This window comes from Rana temporaria, chromosome 7, assembly GCF_905171775.1.
Source record: "Rana temporaria chromosome 7, aRanTem1.1, whole genome shotgun sequence".
Lineage (NCBI taxonomy): Eukaryota > Metazoa > Chordata > Amphibia > Anura > Ranidae > Rana > Rana temporaria.
In genome coordinates this window covers 8208492-8235138 of record NC_053495.1, presented here as the reverse complement: position 1 = coordinate 8235138, position 26647 = coordinate 8208492, and positions in this window count along the sequence as shown.

Below are 26647 nucleotides of genomic sequence, written 5' to 3'. Positions count from 1 at the left end.
AGATATTCATCCCTTATATATTAATCTCTTCCATAGATATCCCTCATATATCCATCTCTTCCATAGATATCCCTCATATATCCATCTCTTCCATAGATATCCCTCATATATCCATCTCTTCCATAGATATCTATCCCTCATATATCCATCTATTCCATAGATATCCCTCATATATCCATCTCTTCCATAGATATACATCCCTCATATATCTATCTCTTCCATAGATATACATCCCTTATATATCCATGTGATGGAACCGCTTGGTTCTTCCCGTCGGCCAACCAGCGCCTCCTGCCCTCCAAACCCTTCTAAACAGAGAGCCAATACCAACCTTTTTTATCCCAAACATCAGGAGGTCATCTCCTAAGGAACGTCTCTTTCTTGAACAGAAATACAAGCTTTTTATACACTTGAAGAAAAGGTCAGTCACCACCAATAACCCCAAATATTTACCCAAAACATCACACATTGGTTTCGATAAGGAGGTAGAGCGGACTCATGGCTGATCCCATCATAGAGGATCCTCCAAGAGTTTATCTAAATATCCAACATATACCAGAAACATTAACAAAGAGCCACCTGGACACTCAGAGGTCTCATTCCAGGTCAGACTGCTCGGCCCCTACAATACTCAATACAAAGTACTGTACAGTACTCATCAATACAAGTAGAAACACATCTCACAATAGTTTTCTAGCAGACAATAGGTGAGTGAATTAGCAGCACAATTAATAATTGGTCAACAATCAAGTTCCTCCACCCCAAACTCACTTCAACTCTTCTATAGATACACCTCCCACACATATTCATATTTTCTATAGATACATCTTCCACACGTATCCAACTCTTCTATAGATACACCTCCCACACGTATCCAACTCTTCTATAAATACATCTCCCACACGTATCCAACTCTTCTATAGATACACCTCCCACACGTATCCAACTCTTCCATAGATACACCTCCCACACATATCCAACTCTTCTATAGATACACCTCCCACACGTATCCAACTCTTCTATAGATACACCTCCCACACGTATCCAACTCTTCCATAGATACACCTCCCACACATATCCAACTCTTCTATAGATACACCTTCCACACGTATCCAACTCTTCTATAGATACACCTCCCACACATATCCAACTCTTCCATAGATACACCTCCCACACATATCCAACTCTTCCATAGATACACCTCCCACACATATCCAACTCTTCTATAGATACATCTCCCACACAAATCAAACTCTTCCATAGATACACCTTCCACACATATCCAACTCTTCTATAGATACATCTTCCACACGTATCCAACTCTTCTATAGATACATCTTCCACACGTATCCAACTCTTCTATAGATACATCTCCCACACATATTCAACTCTTCCATAGATACAACTCCCACACATATCCAACTCTTCTATAGATACACCTCCCACACGTATCCAACTCTTCCATAGATACACCTCCCACACATATCCAACTCTTCTATAGATAAACCTTCCACACGTATCCAACTCTTCTATAGATACACCTCCCACACATATCCAACTCTTCCATAGATACACCTCCCACACATATCCAACTCTTCCATAGATACACCTCCCACACATATCCAACTCTTCTATAGATACATCTCCCACACAAATCAAACTCTTCCATAGATACACCTTCCACACATATCCAACTCTTCTATAGATACATCTTCCACACGTATCCAACTCTTCTATAGATACATCTTCCACACGTATCCAACTCTTCTATAGATACATCTCCCACACATATTCAACTCTTCCATAGATACAACTCCCACACATATCCAACTCTTCTATAGATACACCTCCCACACGTATCCAACTCTTCCATAGATACACCTCCCACACATATCCAACTCTTCTATAGATAAACCTTCCACACGTATCCAACTCTTCTATAGATACACCTCCCACACATATCCAACTCTTCCATAGATACACCTCCCACACATATCCAACTCTTCTATAGATACATCTCCCACACAAATCAAACTCTTCCATAGATACACCTCCCACACGTATCCAACTCTTCTATAGATACACCTCCCACACATATCCAACTCTTCTATAGATACACCTTCCACACGTATCCAACTCTTCTACAGATACACCTTCCACCCGTATCCAACTCTTCTATAGATACCTCTCCCACACGTATCCAACTCTTCTATAGATACACCTCCCACACGTATCCAACTCTTCCATAGATACATCTCCCACACGTATCCAACTCTTCTATGGATACACCTCCCACACGTATCCAACTCTTCCATAGATACATCTCCCACACTTATCCAACTCTTCTATGGATACATCTCCCACACGTATCCAACTCTTCTATAGATATATCTCCCACACGTATCCAACTCTTCCATAAATACACCTCCTACACGTATCCAACTCTTCTATAGATACATCTCCCAAACGTATCCAACTCTTCTATGGATACACCTCCCACACGTATCCAACTCTTCCATAGATACATCTCCCACACTTATCCAACTCTTCTATGGATACATCTCCCACACGTATCCAACTCTTCTATAGATACACCACCCACACATATCCAACCCTTCTATAGATACACCTCCCACACGTATCCAACTATTTTATAGATACACCTCCCACACATATCCAACTCTTCCATAGATACACCTCCTACACGTATCCAACACTTCCATAGATACATCTCCCACACGTATCCAACTCTTCTATAGATACACCTCCCACACATATCCAACTCTTCTATAGATACACCTCCTACACGTATCCAACTCTTCTATAGATACACCTCCCACACATATCAAACTCTTCCATAGATACACCTCCCACACGTATCCAACTCTTCCATAGATACACCTCCCACACGTATCCAACACTTCCATAGATACATCTTCCACACATATCCAACTCTTCTATGGATACACCTCCCACACGTATCCAACTCTTCCATAAATACACCTCCTACACGTATCCAACACTTCCATAGATACATCTTCCACACATATCCAACTCTTCTATGGATACACCTCCCACACGTATCCAACTCTTCTATGGATACACCTGCCACACATATCCAACTCTTCCATAGATACATCTCACACACATATCCAACTCTTCCATAGATATATCTCCCGCACATATCCAACTCTTCCATAGATATATCTCCCGCACATATCCAACACTTCTACAGATACACCTCCTACACGTATCCAACTCTTCTATAGAAACACCTCCCACACATTCCCAAATTATCTATAGATACATCTCCCACTGATATCCAACTCTTCATCAGACCAGGCAAAGTTTTTCCAATCTTCTATTGTCCAATTTTGGTCATCCTGTGTGAATTGTAGCCTCAGTTTCCTTTTCTTAGCTAACAGGAGTGGCACCCGGTGTGGTCTTCTGCTTCTGTAGCCCATCTGCATCAAGGTTAGATGTGTTGTGCATTCAGAGATGGTATTCGGCATACCTTGGATGTAACGAGTGGCTATTTGAGTTACTGTTGTCTTTCTATCATCCGGAACCAGTGTGTCCTCTGACCTCAACATTTTCCTTCACACAACTGCCGCTCACTGGATATTTTCTCTTTCCCCCAACATTCTCTGTAAAAACCCAAGAGATGGTTGAGTGTGAAAATTTCAGATATACTCAGACCAGCCGTCTGCCACCAACAACCATGCCACATTCAAAGTCACCTAAATCCCCTTTCTTCCCCCATTCTGATGTTCGGTTTGAAATTCAGCAAGTCATCTTCACCACGTCTAGATGCCTAAGTGCATTGAGTTGCTGCCGTGTGATTGGCTGATTAGCAATTTATGTTACTAAGTAATTGACCTAAGAAAGTTGCCAATTATTGTATATCTATCTTTTCTACAGGCGCCCCTCCCCCTATTACCCACCGTGGCCCTTTCCCAAACACTTCCCATAGACAATGCGATAGACGCAGCACACCTCCCCTATATGCGGCTCGTTATGTGAGGCCGCAGCCAGCGGAGAATGTTTTATTTATTAGAAACAAGCGCATTGAGCCGTAACTGGGATAGAAAAGCACTCAATACTACATTTCTGACACACATTAAATCTTATTATCTGCAGATTATAGAGAGAGAAGAACACAAACGCTGTCACCGAAGAAACGCATGAATTCTAAACGCATCTATACTACCTCTCAGCAAGATGGTCCCAAACAGCACAATGGCACATCCCGCATTCCAAGATCCCATGGATAGCTTTCGAGAAATCCTCAATATCCCCTTTCACCATCTCAGGGATTCTCTGGGGAAATAAAATCTCAATTCCATCCCTAAATTCCCTTAACCAAATTGTAGCACATTCTTATCACTTATGGAAGCTCCATAATGGAAAATATAACCTCGTTTCTAAATCCCCACCGTTTGCTACATTCATAGGAGACCCAAAATTCATACAAAACTCCCCAATAGACCTTTCATGGTGGAAGACTAAAAACCTCACTACACTTAACAAATTTATTATAGGTACAAACTTCATCCCCTTCTCCACCCTGAAAGCTAAATATCAGATTCCGGATTCGGAATTCGATAATTTCATCCTTATCAAACAATTTTTCGAAACTCACTTCAAAACCACAAACACCCAATCCCCCTCTCATTTTGAAAAACTCTGTCGCGATTCCCCCAGGATGAAAGGTTTCATCTCAGAACTTTATTTCATCATGTCTAACAACACAGAGCCCAATAAATTATCATATATGCTAAAATGGGAACAAGACCTTAACTTTACGTACTCCCCAGTAAACTGGGACAACTGTATAACCAATCTACACAAATGCACCAGATCTATTGCAATCAAGGAAACAGCCCTAAAAGTGTTTATCAGATGGTATTATACCCCGACAAAACTCCACGCCATTTTTCCCTCAATCCCCTCCTCATGCTTTAGAGGCTGCGATGTTTCGGGTTCTTTCCCCCACATTTTTTGGTCTTGCGATAAGGTCAAGAATGTTTGGTCACAGCTTGAAAGTTTTGCCTCTAAAATTTCAGACAAACCAATCACCCTCACAATACATAACTGTTTACTTTTCTCCCCCATCACGGACCTTTCCACATGCCATATGAGACTCATCCATACACTATGTGTAGCCATACACTGGCTGATTGCATCTCAATGGAAATCCCCAATAATACTCCTAAATCCACTCAAACACAGGATTAACGAGATAAATTTGATGGAAAAAATCTCCCATACGCTACAAAACACCATGCACATTTTCAACAATAAATGGTCCCCCTGGTCTGAATATTCACCTCTCTTTTTTAATACAAACTAATTTCTTTATTATACCACATTCCCTTTAACATGGCTTCCCTCAATATTCTTTCAAGATCCTCCATGGTTCTTTCCCATCTCTAAGTAAAGCCTGTTAACCCCAATTGCTTTGCTGTGTCATATTATATTTCTGTTTCTGATATGAACTTACCACATCATTTATAATTATGCTGTATCTTTATATTTTTCCAACTATGTACCGCTCTCTATCTTTTGCAATAAAAGTTTGTAAACAAAAAAAGAAAAAAAAAAAAAAAAAAAAAAAAAAAAAGAATTCTAAACGCATCGCCTAATGATTGCCGGTAACGACGATCACAAGTGTTCATTGTTACATTCATCTCAGATCTACCTGCACTATATATATATATATACAGTGGGGAATCGAAAGTTTGGGCACCCCAGGTAAAAATTTGTATTATTGTGCATAACGAAGCCAAGGAAAGATGGAAAAATCTCCAAAAGGCATCAAATTACAGATTAGACATTCTTATAATATGACAAAAAAAGTTAGATTTTGGGCCAGATTCACAAAGAGATACGACGGTGTATTATCTACAGATACACCATCGTATCTCTGACGTAAACTGGTCCTATCTATGCGCCTGATTCATAGAATCAGTTACGCATAGATAGGGCTAAGATCCAACAGTGTTACAATGTGTTGCACTGTCGGATCTTTTTTTCAATTTAAAAATGGCGCCGGGGGCGTTCCCGCTGATTTACGATAACTAATATGTAAATCAGCGAGATACGCAAATTCACGAACGTACGCGGACCCGTCGCAGTGTTCTTACGTCGTTTCCGTAGCGGTTTTCCGTCGTATACTTACCCCTTCTTTTATCAGGCGCAGCCAATGTTAAGTATAGCCGACGTTCCCGCGTCGAATTTAAATTTTTTAACGACGTTTGCGTAAGTCGTTCTCGAATACGGACGGACGTCGTTTACGTAAGCGTCGCAACCACTGACGTCCTAGCGACGTCAGTGGGAGCAATGCACGCCGGGAAATTTTGCGGACGGCGCCTGCGCATTTAAATCGGCGCGGGAACGCGCCTGATTTAAATAGTACACTCCCCTAGCCGCGGAATTTGAATTCCGCCGGGGGATTTAGGATCCGCCGTCGCAAGTTTGGAGGTAAGTTGTTTGTGAATTAGCCACTTGCCTCCTAAACTTGCGGGAGCGGATCTTAATTCACGTAGAACGAGCGGATCTATAGATCCGCTGCGCTACGTGAATCTGGCCCTTTATTTCCATCATTTACACTTTCAAAATGACAGAAAACAAAAAAATGGTGTCTGCAAAAGTTTGGGCACCCTGCAGAATTTCTAGCATGCACTGCCCCCTTTGCAAAGCTGAGAGCTGCCAGTGTCATGGATTGCTCTCAATCATCGTCTGGGAAGACCCGGTGATGTCAATCTCAAAGGTTTTAAATGCCCAGACTCATCTGACCCTCCCCCAACAATCAGCACCATGGGTTCTTCTAAGCAGTTGTCTAGAAAACTGAAAGTGAAAATAGTTGTCGCTCACAAAGCTGGAGAAGCTATAAGAAGATAGCAAAGCGTTTTCAGATGTCAATATCCTCTGTTCGGAATGTAATTAAGAAATGGCAGTCATCAGGAACAGTGGAAGTTAAAGCAAGATCTGGAAGACCAAGAAAAATATCAGACAGAACGGCTCGCAGGATTGTGAGAAAAGCAATTCAAAACCCATGTTTGACTGCACGATCCCTCCAGAAAGATCTGGCAGACACTGGAGTTGTGGTACACTATTCCACTATAAAGAGATACTTGTACAAATATGGTCTTCATGGAAGAGTCACCAGAAGAAAACCTCTTCTACGTCCTCACCACAAAAATCAGCGTCTGAACTTTGCAAATGAACATATAGACAAGCCTGATGCATTTTGGAAACAAGTTCTGTGGAGCGATGAGGTTAAAATATAAATTTTTGGCCGGAATGAGCAAAGGTACGTTTGGAGAAGAAAGGGCAAAGAATTTAATGAAAAGAACCTCTGTCCAACTGTGAAGCATGGGGGTGGATCAATCATGCTTTGGTGTTGTATTGCAGCCAGTGGCACAGGGAACACTTCACGAGTAGACGGAAAAATGGATTCAATAAAATTTCAGCAAATTTTGGATGGTAACTTGATGCCATCTGTGAAAAAGCTGAAGTTAAAGAGAGGATGGCTTCTACAAATGGATAATGATCCTAAACAAGCACACTTTTTTGGGGGAAAAAATCCACTTTTTTAAATTAAAAAAATAAGACAACAAGTAAAGCTAGCCCATTTTTTTTTTTTTTTTGTGAAAGATGATGTTACGCCGAGTAAATTGATACCCAACATGTCACGCTTCAAAGTTGCGCCCGCTCGTGGAATGGCGTCAAACTTTTATCCTTAAAAATCTCCATAGGCGACATTTTAAAAATTCTACAGGTTGCAGAGTTACAGAGGAAGGTCTAGAGCTAGAATTATTGCTCTCGCTCTACCGATCGTGGCGATACCTCACATGTGTGGTTTGAAGACCGTTTTCATATGCGGGCGCTACTCACGTATACGTTCGCTTCTGTGTGCGAGCTCGGCGGGACGGGACGCTTTTATACATTTTTTTTTCTTTACATTTATTTTACTTTATTTTATGGATTTTAAAACTGTTTATCTAAAAAAATTAAAATAAATGTATCACTTTTATTCCTATTACAAGGAATGTAAACATCCCTTGTAATAGAAAAAAGCATGACAGGTCCTCTTAAATATGAGATCTGGGGGTCAAAAAGACCTCACATCTCATATTTGGACTTAAATGCAATAAAAAAATAAAAATAAATTTGAAAAAATGGGAAAAAAAAATGTCCCTTTAAGAGCGATGGGCGAAAGTGACGTTTCGACGTCGCTTCCGCCCTGCTATGGTACTGAGACGGGTGGGGGCCGTCTTCCCCCTCACTCGTATCCATACCAAGCCACCAGAAGGACCCGATCGCCTCCGCTGCTACCAACGGCTCTGGTAAGCGGCGGAGGGTGCAGGAGAGTGGCAGTAGGGAGGGGGCCTCTCCCACCGCAGATAACGGTGATCTTGCGGAGAATCCGCCGCAGAGACCACCATTATCGTAAACCGCACCACCCGCTGAAAAGATGGATACCTTGGTTATGGCAGCGGATGCCGATGTATATATACAGTGGGCGGTCCGGTTAATGTGTTGCGTCAAAATTTTATAAAATGCACAATGCATATTTATTTGGGAGCTGGGCAATGAGAGGTCATTGGGGTGGGGTAACCACATCCCTATTGGAATTTTTTTTTTTTTTTAAAGAGACGATGGGACTTTAAAGGCAGCAAAATAATATTTGAACAATTATTAAAAAGTATAAATTTTATTAGTAGATATCGTTTCCTGCAACACTGTCAAAATCTCCTGAGGAAGCTCTCTGAGCGAAACATGTAGAGTAAGACGTGTCATATAGACAATGGCCCAGATTCAGGTACCACTTGCGCATTATTTGCGGAGGCACAGGGCAACGATTTTGCCCTACGCCCCCCGCAAATAATTTGCGCTGCCCTCGATTCACGGAGCAGTAGCTCCGTAAATTGCGAGGGCGCGCCGGCAAAATTGCCCAGCGTAAGCGTGCGCCATGTAAATGATCCCGCCGGGGGCGGGAATCATTTAAATTTGGCGCGCTCCGGCGCCGAGCGTACAGCGCATGCTCCGTCGGGAAACTTTCCCGACGTGCATTGCGGCAAATGACGTCGCAAGGACGTCATTTGCTTCAAAGTGAACGTGAATGGCGTCCAGCGCCATTTTACGATTCACTTACGCAAACGACGTAAAATTCGAACGTCGCGACGTGGGAACGCCGGGTATCCTTTAGCATTGGCTGCCCCTGCTTTTAGCATGGGCAGCCTTACGCTAAAGATGCCGTACGCAACCGACGTAACTTGCGTATGCAGGGGGCGCGCAACATTGTGAATCGGCGTAAGTATGCAATTTGCATACTATACGCTGACCACAATGGGAGCGCCCCCTAGCGGTCAACGCAAGAATGCAGCCTAAAATCTGCGTGGCATAAGAGCCTTATGCCACGCAGATTTTAGGCTGCAGTCGGCGTAACGAGTTCTCTGAATCAGGAGAACTCGTTACGCCGTCGCAAGTCAGCAATTGCGCTGCGTAACTATGGTTACGCAGGCGCAATTGCTACCTGAATCTGGGCCAATATGCTTTTTGTAAAACCTGTATTGTTGTTTTGGCCAAGTGCCATGTGATTGGCTGATAAGCAATTTGTGTTACTAAGTAATTGAACAGGTGTACCTAATAAAGTGGCGGGTGAGTGTTCCTCACACATGGCACACTCCACATACTATGAAATATTGGGGATGATTTACTAAAACTGGAGAGTGCAAAGTCTGGCGTTTGGTAACCAATCAGCTTGCTCAATGAAGCTTTGACAATAAAACCTGGAAGCTGATTGGCTACCATGCACAGCTGCACCAGATTTTGCTCTCTCTCCAGTCTTAGTAAATCTCCTTCACTGTCTTCTGTTCTAATAAGTAGAGAACAGTGTAAGGCCCCGTACACACGACAGAGGAACTCGACGTGCTTGGCACGTCGAGTTCCTCGTCTCGTTTTGGGATGAAGCCGCCGAGGAGCTCGGCGGGCCGCCTTCTCCTATTGAACAACGCGGCCAACGAGAAAATAGAGAACATGTTCTCTATTTTCTCGTCGAGCTCCTCGGCGGCTCCATCGAGCCAAAACTGTACAGACGACAGAGATTCTCGGCAGAATCCGGGTTTTGACCGAGTTTCTCGGCGAATTCTGCCGAGAATCTCTGTCGTGTGTACGAGGCCTGAGAGTTTCCAGGGACAATGACAAGGAATGTTCCATAGACTCCTCCCCTTCTCTCTCTCTTATATACACACATATTGTATCCAATGTTCTCTTATCTCTCTTATATCTGGGGGTCCTCGCTGGTATTCTGCAGATGTAGATCTATAGATCTGTGTGTGGGTGACGGCGGCCATTGTCAGCAATGTGTGTGTCGGTACAGAGTTCCGGCTAATCTATGGGGGGAATCCAATACAATTAATCACATCCAGACACTCAAGCAAAATAGGTCAGAAGAGGAGCCGGTGACACAGCTGTGCGCCATGTATTATTCAGAGGGCACCGAAATGTGTATGGGGGGGGGGGCACGTTACCAACCAAAAATTAAATAACGTGCCTCACCAACCCTGTCCCTGAAATACTTACCCCCCTGTGCCTCATACCTCCTCCCACCCTGCCCCTCATACCCCCACTTACCCTGCCCCATGTGCCTCATACCCCCTCTTACCCTGCCCCCTGTGCCTCATACCCTCTCACCCTGGCCCATGTGCCTCATACCCCTTCTTACCCTGCCCCCTGTTCCTCATACCCCCTCCCACCCTGCCCCTGTGCCTCATACCCCCTCCAACCCTGCCCCCTGTGCCTCATACAACCCCCAACCCTGCCCCCTGTGCCTAATAGCCCCTCCCACCCTGCCCCCTGTTCCTCATACCCCCTCCCACCCTGCCCCTGTGCCTAATACCCCCTCCAACCCTGCCACCTGTGCCTCATACAACCCCCAACCCTGCCCCCTGTGCCTCATATCACCTCCAACCCGGCCCCCTGTGCTTAATAGCCCCTCCCACCCTGCCCCCTGTGCCTCATACCCCCTCCCACCCTGTTTCTCATACCCCCTCTCACCCTGCCCCCTGTGCCTCATACCCCCTCTCACCCTGCCCCCTGTGCCTCATACCTCCTCTCACTCTGTCCCCTGTGCCTCATACACCCTCTCACCCTGCCCCCTGTGCCTCATACCTCCTCCCACCATTCCCCCTGTGTCTCATACCCCCTCTCACCCTGCCCCCTGTGCCTCATACCTCCTCCCACCCTGCTCCCTGTGCCTCATACCCTCTCACCCTGCCCCCTGTGCCTCATACCTCCTCCCACCCTGCCCCCTGTGCCACATACCTACTTCCACCCAGCCCCCTGTGCCTCATACCTCCTCCAACCCTACCCCCTGTGCCTCATACCCCCTCCAACTCTGCCCCCTGTGCCTCATACCCCCTCTCACCCTGCCCCCTGTGCCTCATACCCCCTCTCACCCTGCCTCCTGTGCCTCATACCTCCTCTCACCCTGCCCCCTGTGGCTTATAGCCCCTCTTTCCCTGCGTCCTGTGCCTCATACCCCCTCCAACCCTGTTCCCTGTTCCTCATACCTCCTCCCACCCTGCCCCCTGTGCCTCATACCCCCTCCAACCCTGCCCCCTGTGCCTCATACCTCTTCCCACTACGCCCCCTGTGCCTCATACCCCCTCCAACCCTGCCCCCTGTTCCTCATACCTCCTCCCACCATGCCCCCTGTGCCTCATACCCCCTCCAACCCTGTTCCCTGTTCCTCATACCTCCTCCCACCCTGCCCCCTGTGCCTCATACCCCCTCCAACCCTGCCCCCTGTGCCTCATACCTCTTCCCACTACGCCCCCTGTGCCTCATACCCCCTCCAACCCTGCCCCCTGTTCCTCATACCTCCTCCCACCATGCCCCCTGTGCCTCATACCCCCTCCAACCCTGCCCCCTGTGCCTCATACCTCCTCCCACTACGCCCCCTGTGCCTCATATCTCCTCCCACCCTGCCCCATGTGCCTCATACCACTTCCAAACCCTACTCCCACTGGCCACAGTCTGGCCCACCTAAAGTCTGAAGGACAGTAAACTTGCCCTGTGTTTAGAAAGTTTGGAGACCCCTGCCCTACAAGTATGCTGGCCAGAAGAACGGCCACAGGGGGTCTGATCAACACCGGCCACACCCATTCAGAATTATAGCCCCACCCCTCTGCTGCCTGCATATGAGCATTCAATAAGCACAATTGGCTTTTATATGTATAGTGTTTGGGAAAGGCCAACCCTGAACTTGTTAGATATATTGCAAAAACGACTACTAGTAGTGCTTTTCACCAACTAGTAGTGCTTTTCTATCACCAACATTGCCCATTACATATTTTTACGGACAGTTCGTAAAAACAGGCGCTTTTTCCCCCCGTTGGTAAATGTCCGTGGTTGCGGGAATGTGCCAGTAAAAATAGCCGAGATCGGTTCAGCTTGGAACTGCGCATGGAGATTGGAGGCAGGGGGCGATTGGAGGCAGGGGGTGATGGTGACTGCGGTGGCACCGCAGAGGGGGATGGAGGCAGGGGGAGATTGGAGGCAGGGGGTGTTGGTGGCACCGCAGAGGGAGATGGTGGCACCGCAGAGGGCGAGGGATGGAGACAGGGGTTGTTGGTGGCACCATAGAGGGGGATGGAGGCAGGGGGAGATTGGAGGCAGGGGAGATTGGAGGCAGGGGGAGATTGGAGGCAGGGGGTGATGATGGCTGCGGTGGCACCACAGAGGGGGGTGGAGGCAGGGGGAGATTGGAGGCAGGGGATTATTGGAGGCAGGGGGTGATGGTGGCACCACAGAGGGGGATGGTGGCATCGCAGAGGGCGAGGGATGGAGACAGGGGTTGTTGGTGGCACCGCAGAGGGGTATGGAAGCAGGGGATGATGGAGGCAGGGGGTCTGGTGGAGATTGGAGGCAGGGGAGATTGGAGGCAGGGGGAGATTGGAGGCAGGGGGAGATTGGAGGCAGGGGGTGATGATGGCTGCAGTGGCACCACAAAGGGAGGTGGAGGCAGGGGGAGATTGGAGGCAGGGGGAGATTGTGACACCACAGAGGGGGGTGAAGGCAGGGGGTGTTGATGGCAGAGGGGGGTGGAGGCAGGGGGAGATTGGAGGCAGGGGGTGTTGGTGGCACCGCAGAGGGAGATGGTGGCACCGCAGAGGGCGAGGGATGGAGACAGGGGTTGTTGGTGGCACCATAGAGGGGGATGGAGGCAGGGGGAGATTGGAGGCAGGGGAGATTGGAGGCAGGGGGAGATTGGAGGCAGGGGGTGATGATGGCTGCGGTGGCACCACAGAGGGGGGTGGAGGCAGGGGGAGATTGGAGGCAGGGGATTATTGGAGGCAGGGGGTGATGGTGGCACCACAGAGGGGGATGGTGGCATCGCAGAGGGCGAGGGATGGAGACAGGGGTTGTTGGTGGCACCGCAGAGGGGTATGGAAGCAGGGGATGATGGAGGCAGGGGGTCTGGTGGAGATTGGAGGCAGGGGAGATTGGAGGCAGGGGGAGATTGGAGGCAGGGGGAGATTGGAGGCAGGGGGTGATGATGGCTGCAGTGGCACCACAAAGGGAGGTGGAGGCAGGGGGAGATTGGAGGCAGGGGGTGATGGTGGCACCACAGAGGGGGATGGTGGCATTGCAGAGGGCGAGGGATGGAGACAGGGGTTGTTGGTGGCATCGCAGAGGGGGATGGAGGCAGGGGGAGATTGGAGGCAGGTGGAGATTGGAGGCAGGGGGAGATTGGAGGCAGGGGGTGACGGTGGCTGCCGTGGCACCACAGAGGGGGGTGGAGGCAGGGGGAGATTGGAGGCAGGGGGTTATTGGAGGCAGGGGGTGATGGTGGCACCACAGAGGGGGATGGTGGCATCACAGAGGGCGAGGGATGGAGACAGGGGTTGTTGGTAGCACCGCAGAGGGGGATGGAGGCAGGGGATGATCGAGGCAGGGGGTCTGGTGGAGATTGGAGGCAGGGGAGATTGGAGGCAGGGGAGATTGGAGGCAGGGGGAGATTGTGACACCACAGAGGGGGGTGAAGGCAGGGGGTGTTGATGGCAGAGGGGGGTGGAGGCAGGGGGAAATGTGACTAAATAATTTGCCCTTAGTATATTGAAAATAACAAAAATATGTTTTTTTTACCTTAATATCTACCTTAAATCACATTGCTATTTGCCTAGCGTACTTGTTTGTAGCCTAAATATTGAAATTTGCACCTAAAAATGTAATTTAGTAACTTTTGTGAAATGCCAGGAAAAACGTGGCTGTGCCAGTACATTTTGGGTGTCGTGCCAGTAAATTTCAATGTGGTAGGTTGGCAACACTGAACCTAAGGGAGGATGAGGGGGTGACTATGTAATGAGAAAACCCATAGCAACACAGGTTAGCTTGGCCTATGTTGGGTGGTGCGCTTTGTTAAATAAAGGTTGCTTCGGTTCCTACGCAATCGAAAATAACCGAGCAAACATCATTGTTTTAAGTCTCGTTGAATTAACGCAACCAGTTTAAGCCTAATCAGGCATTGCAGAGAAAGAGAGGATGGCTGGTGACCCAGATTCACACAATTGTGTATTTGTAAAGAAATCTTTCCACAAATATGCCTATTGCTCGGAGGCTTCAATGTACCTGACCAGTGTAGGTCCAGCATGATGCCTTTTCACGTTTAATAGCAGAAAAACCTCACAGGGACCACATAGAGAATAGATACATTACTGCAGCCCAGGGATTGGCTCCGTTTATGTTTATGAAGTTTTTTTAAATCAGTTAATTATATGTCATTGTTTCTATTTTTTATAGACTTGGATTGGTGCAAAAAACAGGGGGGCTTTGGCTTTACCTCTTCTGCGATACTAAGAAGGAGACTAAGGCAGGGTGACCAGACATCCCTGGTTTCCCTGGGATTGAGGACACTGTCCCCGGACCAAATCTGTCCCCGGTTTTGTCCCCGGATTGGATTCGAACAGGGGCTCGGTGTAACGGAACGGCCCGTGACACCCAGAGACTTTTGAAGGATGGGGGGTACTCCTGTGCCAGCTGCACAAATTACTCTTGGGTCTAGGGTCATCCTATGTCCCTTTTGGGCATAGGATGACTGAGAACTGATATCTCGGATTACATGAGATGGGACAATAATGATAATTCATGTATTGCAGGATCTTGGAATATTACAAGTTGTTTATTCTGACCCCCAACGGGTCAATAAGAATGTCTCATTCAATGTGTAACATAGACTGTTGAGATGCTAATTAAGTCTGCTACTGTGGTGATGTGAATTGGAGCTTGGTAGCCAGTCTGGCTGCCTATTGTGGGATGTTTAAGTGTCCTGCTGTGATTACTGTCTGTTGTCCATTGTGTTAATTAGGTCTGCTCCTAAGATATTTCATTGTGTATGCTAATGTAAATGGAGCCTCAGAGACATCTTCAAAGGTATCTTCAGAGTTATCGTCAGGGCCGCCATCAGGGGGGTGCAGGCAGTACACCTGTAAGGGGCCCCGTGGTCCCCGGATGGCATCCCCCTTTTTTAAATGTTTTTATTTTTCTTTAGCCCCCTAAGCCCCCCCCCACCTCTAAGGGGCCCATTGGTCCCCAGGGCCCCGGATGGCATTCCCCTTTTTTTCCGTCAGCACCCAAAGCCCCAGGGCCCTGGATGGCATCTCCCCTTTTTTTTATTTATTTTTTTGTTCGTCAGCACCCAAAGCCCCCCCAACCTCTAAGGGGACCGGTGGTCCCCAGGGCCCTGGATGGCATTCCCCCTTTTTTTTCTTTTTTCTTAATCTTTTTTTTTTCATCAGCACCCTAAGCCCCCTCCCCCACCTCTAAGGGGCCCAGTGTTCATCATCACCCAAAGCCCCCCCAACCTCTAAGGGGACCAGATGGCATCCCCCTTTTTTTGGCAGCACCAAAAGCCCCCCGACCTCTAAGGGACCTGGTGGTCCCCAGGGCCCCCGGGTGGCATCCCCCTTTATTTATCCCCCCCCCCGACCTTAGTTTGCAGCAGCAGCCCCCCAGCTTCTCCATTCTCCAGGGGGCCCATGCCTGAAGCTGTGTAGTAAGGGGCCCCAAAATCCCTGATGGCGGCCCTGGGTATCGTCAAAGGGATCTTCAGATAATCAAAGGGATCTTCAAAGGGATCTTCAAAGGGGCCTTCAGAGGGATCTTTAGAGGGATCTTCAGAAGGCCCAGGGCCCCCGGATGGCACCCCCACTTTTTTTTTTGTTCGTCAGCACCCAAAGCCCCCCCCCGACCTCTATGGGGCCCCGGATGGCATGCCCTTTATTTTAAATTTGTATTTTATTTTTTTCGTCCTCACCCAAAGCCCCCCTGACATTAATTTGCGGCGTCACCCCCCCAGCTTCTCAACTTACGTTACCCCCCCCCCCCCCGCTTCTCATTTTGCGGCGGCAGCACTCCCCCCTGATTCTCTGCTCCAGGGGGCCCATGCCTGAAGCTGTGTAGTAAGGGGTCCCAAAATTCCTGATGGCGGCCCTGGGTATCGTCAAAGGGATCTTCAAAGGGGCCTTCAGAGGGATCTTTAGATAATCAAAGGGATCTTCAAAGGGGCCTTCAGAGGGGCCTTCAGAGGGATCTTCAGATAATCAAAGGGATCTTCAACGGGGCCTTCAGAGGGATCTTTAGAGGGATCCTTAGAGACAGGGCCGATCCTAGGGTCACATGCTCCTGGGTGCAGAAATATTTCTGGCGCCCCCACATGGGCGTCATCATTTTACTAACTCCTCCCCTTTACAAATGTTTCTATGGCAATGACCACAGAGATGCTCCCCCACAAAGTCTTCGTTACCCTGGGATCCTTACATGATCTCTTAACAATAAACAAAATACAGGAAGAGAAGCAGAGTACTTTATTGGGACCTGGAGGGGGGGGGCTCTCTGATGGCCACAGAGAGGGCTTCTGTAAGAGAGTCTGTTAGATGTTCAGCGCCCCCACCTCTGCAGGCGCCTGGGTGCAATGCACCCTGCCTAGGATCGGCCCTGCTTAGAGAGATCTTCAGTGGGTCACTGACTATTGGGAGTGAGGGAAAGAGCCGAGCTTTCTGGAAGACAGAATTATGTCTTGATTATGATTATTGATTATGAGCATTAAAGGAATGACCACAAAACATCAAACATTTGGTGAATACGTACCGGTTCTTAATCTAACATTATTTTTCCTGATATCAGAAGTAATAAGAGGAACAATAATAACAGAGAAGAGCTTCCTCCTCACAATCATGAGACGGGATCTAAATATATCTCTATTACGCAGAGGGAATCTCCTCTTGGAATAACCAATAACAGATAATCAGATTACGTCTCCATTATGCTTTTATCTTGCTGTGTCAGTACCCTGTCCTGTACTCTTCATTATGTACACACTTACAGGAAGAACACTCAGGAGCATATTTATAAAAATAGAAAATGGCAGCAAAGGCACAATCGTTCCCTACTGTGATCAATAAAGTGTCATCTTTCATGTTCATATGGGTGTTGGATGGACAATTTCCAAGTACGCCATTGTGAAAACTCTCACTGGATGAGGCATGCCAGGAAAAAAAAAAAACTCCGTAGACATTGGGGTTTATTTACTAAAGCTGGTAGCCACTAGCCAATCAGCTTCTAACTTCAGCTTGTTCAATTAACCGGTTAAGCCACGGACCATTATGCAGGTAAATGACCTGGCCCCTTTCTGCGATTCGGCACTGCGTCGCTTTAACTGACGATTGCGCGGTCGTGCGACGTGGCTCCCAAACAAAATTGGCGTCCTTTTTCCCCCCAACAAATAGAGCTTTCTTTTGGTGGCATTTGATCACCTCTGCGGTTTTTATTTTTTTGCGCTATAAACAAAAATAGAGCGACAATTTTGAAAAAATACAATGGGCCAGATTCACAGTCAGCGGCGTAAATGTAGGCGGGCGTAGCGTATCGTAGTTACGCTACGCCGCCGCAACTTAGAGAGGCAAGTGCTGTATTCACAAAGCACTTGCGTCTAAAGTTACGGCGGCGTAGCGTAAATGTGCCGGCGTAAGCGCGCCTAAATCAAATGAGGAACAGGGGGGCGTGTTTTATGTAAACTAATCATGACCCCACGTAAATGACACTTTTTTCGAACGGCGCATGCTCAGTATCACGTAGAATTTTCAAATAAAATTACGCCCGATCAATGCCTAGTCGACGTGAACGTAACTTACGTCCAGCCCCATTCACGGACGACTTACGCAAACGACGTAAAACACGGCGCTGTTCCGACGTTTCCGACGTCCATACCTAACATGACTTACCCCTGCTTTATGAGGGGTAACTTTACGCCGGCGTATGTCTTACGTAAATGACGTATCTTGCTACGCCGGGCGCACGTACGTTCATGAATCGGCGTATCTAGCTCATTAGCCTATTCAACGCGGAAATCTACAGAAGCGCCACCTAGCTGCCAGCGTAAATATGCACCCCAAGATACGATGGTGTAAGAGACTTACGCCGCTCGTATCTTAGCCAAATTTATGCGTAACTGATTCTAAGAATCAGCCGCATAGATAGGACGGCTCTCATTCGGACTTACGACGGCGTACATGGCGCTACGCCGTCGTAAGTCCTTTGAGAATCTGGGCCAATATTTTTTACTTTTTGCTATAATAAATATCCCAATTTAAAAAATAAATAAATAAATTTTCCTCAGTTTAGGCCGATACGTATTCTTCTACATATTTTTGGTAAAAAAATAAATAAATCGCAATAAGCGTATAGTGATTGGTTTGCGCAAAAGTTATAGCGTCTACAAAATAGGGCATAGTTTTATGGCATTTTTATTATAAATTATTTTTTTTACTTGTAATGGCGGCGATCTGCGATTTTTATCGTGACTGTGACTTTATGGCGGACACATGGGGCAATTTTGACACATTTTTGGAACCATTGTCATTTTTACAGCGATCAGTGCTATAAAAATGCACTGATTAATGTGAAAATGACACTGGCAGTGAAGGGGTTAACCACTTGGTGGCGCTGAAGGTGTTAAGGGAGTGATTCTAACTGTTAGGGGGAGGAGCTACCAGTGACACATCACTGATTGCTGTTCCTGGTCATGGGGACAGTAGATCAGTGACATGTCACTAGACAGAACAGGCGAATGCCTTGTTTACAAAGGCATCCCCCTGTTCTGCCTTTGCCGACTGCATTTGCGGGCCGCCCGAGAACATCGAGTTCCCAGGACCCGCGAGCGCACTCACGAGGCACGCGGCGTGCGCGCTCGGCGGCCAATTTAAAGGGACGTACAGGCACTCACCATTGCCAGGAATGCACCCACCATTGCCAGGAATGCACCCGCCATTGACAGGAATGCACTCGGCATTGCCAGGAATGCACCCACCATTGCCAGGAATGCACCTACCATTGCCAGGAATGCACTCACCATTGCCAGGAATGCACTCACCATTGCTAGGAATGCACTCACCATTGCCAGGAATGCACCCACCATTGCCAGGAATGCAGCACCCACCATTACCAGGAATGCACCCACCATTGCCAGGAATGCACCCGCCATTGACAGGAATGCACCCACCATTGCTAGGAATGCACCCGCCATTGACAGGAATGCACCCGCCGTTGCCAGGAACGCACCCACCATTGCCAGGAATGCACCCGCCATTGACAGGAATGCACTCACCATTGCCAGGAATGCACTAACGAGCTCCAAAAGATTACCTTCAGGAGAATCTCCTATTTAGACGGCGGCCTCTTTAATAGAAAGTCCCGCCTCTTTTGATGGACAGAACAGCCGTCCAATGGCATCTCAGAGGCCGCCCGTAAACAGGAAATTCTCCTGTGTGTGTAAGGCACTCCTCCCGCCTCCTCCTTTTCCCCTCCAAGGCAGCCAGCATATACATCTTTTGTGGCCCCGGCGCTGGGAGATCGTCAGGGGCCACAAAAGATATATATGTCTAAATAACCAGGCGGGCCGTTCAAAACCAGAACACGAGACAGACTTTGGACATGCCTGGTCTGGACATGCCTGATCATTCCCGCATGTGCAGTTAGTGCCCGGCCGTGAAGCCAAAAGCTGTCACGGCCGGGTGCCCACAGTGTGAATGGAGGCGCCGGCAGAGAGGGGGGCAGACCGCTGGACCGTGGAGCAGGCAAGTGTCTGTTTATTAAAACTCAGCAGCTACACTTTTTGTAAAAAGGCTGGAACTCCCCTTTAAATAGGAAGTTCATGGGAGGAGCAAAGAGTTCAAGAGAAACAAGACACAAGGCAAGGTTGTCTAAGGAATCAGGAATGGAGCTGTCCAGCATTTCAGGTGGCTCAGCAAGAAGGTATAATGAAATAGATTTGGAGTTAGGCCCCGTACACACGACCGAGTTTCTCGGCAGAATTCAGCCAGAAACTCGATCGGAGCCGTATTCTGCCGAGAAACCCGGTCGTGTGTACACTTTTGGCCGAGGAAACCGACGAGGATCTCGTCGGGCCAAATAGAGAACATGTTCTCTATTTCCTCGTTAGTCAATGAGGAAACTTGGCTCGCCGAGATCCTCGGCGGCTTCACAAGGAACCCGACGAGCAAAACGATGTGTTTTGCTCGTCGAGTTTCTCAGACGTGTGTACACGGGGCCTTAGATTTGGTGATGTAACAACCGTGGTGCTCACTGTTATCCTTGCTGGAGGCTCTAACATGAGGAAGCAAAGCCCTGCCTCTACCAAACATGGTTTCCTCCACACCAAGTAGAAATGAGCTTACCTTTATGATTACAGAACATGAAAGCATGTGCTCTGGCTGGTTGCATCACAATCCAATTTTTATGGACTTGAAGTCCAGAAGGTAGATAAGTCAATACACTGGAAGGTATAATAGAGGATTTATGGCTGTGAATCTTCCTGTATCTCCCTGGAAGGGCGACGTGGAGCTGAGGTTGGCTGAAGGCTCCTCTGTATAGGTCTGGCTCCTGTTTGATCCTAACATGAAGGTTTTACTCCACATCTGAAGCTCCATCTTGTCGTCTGGTGATTGATGTACCGCAGAGAGCTTAGCTCTGCTTACACTTTCACAGTGTGGATGTAATGTATGTTTAATGTCCATTACAGAGCTGCCGCCGCTAAGATCCTTCTTGTTAAGCTGGTAAAGGTTATTAAAGTCAAAGAAAAACACAGCTCTGCCACATCTATATTGCAGGGACTTCCTTTTACAACTATTTCCAAATTTATCATGGAATATTATTCATTTTGCTAAACGTAAAACCAAATTTGGGGATCCTGGCAGGAAGAACAAGGCCACCAGTCTTGCAGAACCACGTGTCCCAGGGTCCTTTGGTGCTCTGATGTTACATCTTTATTTTAGGAGCACATTTATAAAGAATTTGTGTGTGGCGCTACCTCCATAGGAGCCTCTGTAACTTAAGTGGACCTATGCCAGAGTTAATTCTGGGGCAGCTGGCTGGAATGATTGGTCCAGGGATTATTCTTGTGAGATTCATTGCTGCATAAACTTAGATGGGGTGCAGGCAGTGCTGTAGGATACTCCAGCCACATTGTCCAATAATGAGGAAACTCCTTACTTCATCAGAGCTTTTAAAGCGGAGTTCCACCCAAAAATGGTTGGGTACCAGAGCCTTTAGAAACCGTTTAATTGCTCCCCCTCCTAAGGTGATTCTCTCTGTATTTTTCCTGGTGACCATTCTTCCCAGAACAGGAGGTAGGGGGATGCCTGGAATTGTACTAGTAGTGGGACTCCAAATGATAGGTGTCCCTATAACGGGAATTGGTGGGACGACTCGCATGGCACAGGTGTCCCTGTAACGTGGTGGGACGACTCGCATGGCACAGGAGTCCCCGTAATGTGGTGGGACGACTCGCATGGCACAGGTGTCCCTGTAACGTGGTGGGAGGACTCGCATGGCACAGGAGTCCCCGTAATGTGGTGGGACGACTCGCATGGCACAGGTGTCCCCGTAACGTGGTGGGACGACTCGTATTGCACAGGTGTCCCCGTAATGTAGTGGGATGACTCGCATGGCACAGGTGTCCCTGTAACGTGGTGGGACGACTCGCATGGCACAGGAGTCCCCGTAATGTGGTGGGACGACTCGCATGGCACAGGTGTCCCCGTAACGTGGTGGGACGACTCGTATTGCACAGGTGTCCCCGTAATGTAGTGGGATGACTCGCATGGCACAGGTGTCCCTGTAACGTGGTGGGACGACTCGCATGGCACAGGAGTCCCCGTAATGTGGTGGGACGACTCGCATGGCACAGGTGTCCCCGTAACGTGGTGGGACGACTCGTATTGCACAGGTGTCCCCGTAATGTAGTGGGATGACTCGCATGGCACAGGTGTCCCTGTAACGTGGTGGGACGACTCGCATGGCACAGGAGTCCCCGTAATGTGGTGGGACGACTCGCATGGCACAGGTGTCCCCGTAACGTGGTGGGACGACTCGTATTGCACAGGTGTCCCCGTAATGTAGTGGGATGACTCGCATGGCACAGGAGTCCCCGTAATGTGGTGGGATGACTCGCATGGCACAGGTGTCCCTGTAACGTGGTGGGGCGACTCGCATTGCACAGGTGTCCCCGTAATGTAGTGGGATGACTCGCATGGCACAGGTGTCCCTGTAACGTGGTGGGACGACTCGCATGGCACAGGAGTCCCCGTAATGTGGTGGGACGACTCGCATGGCACAGGTGTCCCCGTAACGTGGTGGGACGACTCGTATTGCACAGGTGTCCCCGTAATGTAGTGGGATGACTCGCATGGCACAGGTGTCCCTGTAACGTGGTGGGACGACTCGCATGGCACAGGTGTCCCTGTAACGTGGTGGGACGACTGGCATGGCACAGGTGTCCCCGTAATGTGGTGGGACGACTCGCATGGCACAGGTGTCCCCGTAATGTGGTGGGACGACTCGCATGGCACAGGTGTCCCCGTAATGTGGTGGGACGACTCGCATGGCACAGGAGTCCCCGTAACGTGGTGGGACGACTCGCATGGCACAGGTGTCCCCATAACGTGGTGGGACGACTCGCATGGCACAGGTGTCCCCATAACGTGGTGGGACGACTCGCATGGCACAGGAGTCCCCGTAACGTGGTGGGACGACTCGCATTGCACAGGAGTCCCCGTAATGTGGTGGGACGACTCGCATGGCACAGGTGTCCCCGTAATGTGGTGGGACGACTCGCATGGCACAGGTGTCCCCGTAATGTGGTGGGACGACTCGCATGGCACAGGAGTCCCCGTAATGTGGTGGGACGACTCGCATGGCACAGGTGTCCCCATAACGTGGTGGGACGACTCGCATGGCACAGGAGTCCCCGTAACGTGGTGGGACGACTGGCATGGCACAGGTGTCCCCATAACGTGGTGGGACGACTCGCATGGCACAGGAGTCCCCGTAACGTGGTGGGACGACTGGCATGGCACAGGTGTCCCCATAACGTGGTGGGACGACTCGCATGGCACAGGTGTCCCCATAACGTGGTGGGACGACTCGCATGGCACAGGTGTCCCCGTAATGTGGTGGGACGACTCGCATGGCACAGGTGTCCCCATAACGTGGTGGGACGACTCGCATGGCACAGGAGTCCCCGTAACGTGGTGGGACGACTGGCATGGCACAGGTGTCCCCATAACGTGGTGGGACGACTCGCATGGCACAGGAGTCCCCGTAATGTGGTGGGACGACTCGCATGGCACAGGAGTCCCCATAACGTGGTGGGACGACTGGCATGGCACAGGTGTCCCCATAACGTGGTGGGACGACTCGCATGGCACAGGAGTCCCCGTAATGTGGTGGGACGACTCGCATGGCACAGGAGTCCCCGTAATGTGGTGGGACGACTCGCATGGCATTGTGTCCTGAGCTGGTCTGATAGGGGGGGGGGGGGCATAGTGGTGGCATTTGGTGGGCACAGAGACTGCATTTCAGGGGCACAGTGATGGCATTTGACGGGCACAGTGGCAAAAAAAAAATCCGGAAAGGGGGGCTTTCCTTTAACTAAAGGGAAAACATTTCACACAAAATATCTTAGAATGAATGAAGCTCCAAGTGCTGAAACTAAAAACAACTTTCAGCACCACAGACAGCTCTCCGTCAGCCGCTCTCCTGTACTAACATTCACTCCACATTCACTACCTGTACGCTGATTGTGTGCACATTCACTGCAATATGAACACAGCAAACGTTCTGCTGAAAATTCATAGATATGACCACAGTAATATCTCTTATCACTGTCCTTTGTAAGCCCCGCTGCTCTTTGCTGCTCCCTTGACCTTTGGCATGTTCCTTGACTATCCTTCTGCTTGATCCCAACCTGCAACCACTTGTTACTGACCTTTGGCTGGTTCCTTCACTATCATTCTGTTTGATCCCAACCATTGGCATGCTCCTTGATTACACTTATGCTTGATCCCAATTCCTAACCTGCAACCACTTGTTACTGACCTCTGGCTGGTTCCTTGACTATCCTTCTACTTGATCCCAACCTGCAACCACTTGTTACTGACCATTGGCTTGCTACTCAATTACACTTATGCTCAATCCCAATTCCCAACCTGCAACCACTTGTTACTGACCTTTGGCTGGTTCCTTCACTATCCTTCTGCTTGATCCCAACCTGCAACCACTTGTTACTGACCATTGGCTTGCTCCTTGATTACACTTATGCTTGATCCCAATTCCTAACCTGCAACCACTTGTTACTGACCTGACCTTTGGCTGGTTCCTTGACTATGCTTCTGCTTGATCCCAATATTCAACTACTTGTTTCTGACCTTTGGCTTGTTCCTCGACTACGCTTTGGCTTGATCCCAACCTGCAACCACTTGTTACTGACCTTTGGCTTACTCCTGGCTACGCTTCTTCTTGATCTCAACCTGCAACCACTTGTTACTGACCTTTGGCTGGTTCCTCGATTATGCTTCTGTTTGATCCCAACCTGCTATATCTGCTAGTGAACCCAGGCTTGCTCACCTCCTGGTGGGGTGATCCTGAGGATCACGACCTGGTACTAACACGCAACAAAACCTATCTTCACCATCATAACCTCTAGTGAATACTGGTTAGTACTTAGGCCCCACACCTCGGTTGAGCCCACGTCATCCACCAGGGGGAACTGCTTGTATACTTATCCTGCTGGTCATTGGAAGCCTCTCTACTGTAGCTACTGGCCTCCGAGCCTGACCCCCTGACTGTTGCAGTGGGCTTTCCAGTAAAGAAACACTCAGGGTGGGTGTCATCAGTGTGGTGATAGTCATGAGCTGTTTAATAGGCTGGTAGTGAAGGATTGTCATGCTCTTTATACAATGGACCCAGGGCCGTTTGAAGGAATTTGGGGGCCCCAAGCAAAATGGACATGGAGGCCCCCCAATCCCCCCCCCCCCGCACATATGCATGCAAAGCCCCCACCCCATGTTCTTTTTTCTCCCACGGGCCCCCCTCCCTATGTTTTTTTTTACAACCGCCCCGGGCCCCCCCTCCATACCGGGTCTGTACTGCACGGCAGGAGATTCAGTTTCCTGTTCCCGGCCGGACTGACAGGAAGTAAGGACTGGACTGACAGGAGGAAGAAAGAGGAGCTTGGCCACACTACAGAGAAGGGGAAGTGACGACTCGAGGCAGCAGTGCTGCAGGCTCTCTATAGAGCGCTCAGGCGGCTGCAGCATATAGAAAGCGCGGCAAAGGGACCTGCTTGGGGCCCCAGGCTAGCTTGGGGCCCCAAGCAATTGCTTGGTTTGCCTGCCTTGTAGCGACGGGCCTGAATGGACCCATATAATAGAGCTGGTTGGGGGTATCCCAAGAGATGCATTACAGGTAGACGCATTCCTGCCTATGTGTCACATGTGTACTGCGCTATTCAGAAGGCTCGCAGAAATAGATGCGTCATGTGACATGTGAAGCAGCTAATCAGGCTTGAATACGGCTAAGTCTGGAGAATAGCGGATAATTGCAGAAAAAGGCGCAGGTCTCCATCCCACTTCCACTTCTTTCACTCGCAGAAATGAGTTTGTCTATTTTTCCACCTTCTTCATTCATCAAACAGAGGAGAAGGGAAGCAGAGGCAATAACAGGAACAAATTCAGATTTTGGATGATGAATGGGGGAACAAGGCCGGTGACAGCTGTGTATGATGCAGCGCTGATAACATTAGAATACCTTCATCGGAGGAGCCAATTCCAGAGCAGAACGCCAACACAACATCATCATCCTGCATTACTTACTTATCTTTATTGATATGCTACCAAATGTAGAATATGGGCAATGTGGTCACATTATTGCCTATGTATTATTATCACTATTACTATTAACCACTTACCCCCCGGACCATATTGCTGCCCAAAGACCAGAGTACTTTTTGCGATTCGGGACTGCGTCGCTTTAACAGACAACTGCGCGGTCGTGCGACGTGGCTCCCAAACAAAATTGGCGTCCTTTTTTTCCCACAAATAGAGCTTTCTTTTGGTGGTATTTGATCACCTCTGCGTTTTTTATTTTTTGCGCTATAAACAAAAATAGAACAACAATTTTGAAAAAAAATAATATTTTTTACTTTTTGCTGTAATAAATATCCCCCAAAAATATATAAAAAAACATTTTTTTTCCTCAGTTTAGGCCGATACGTATTCTTCTACTTATTTTTAGTAAAAAAAAA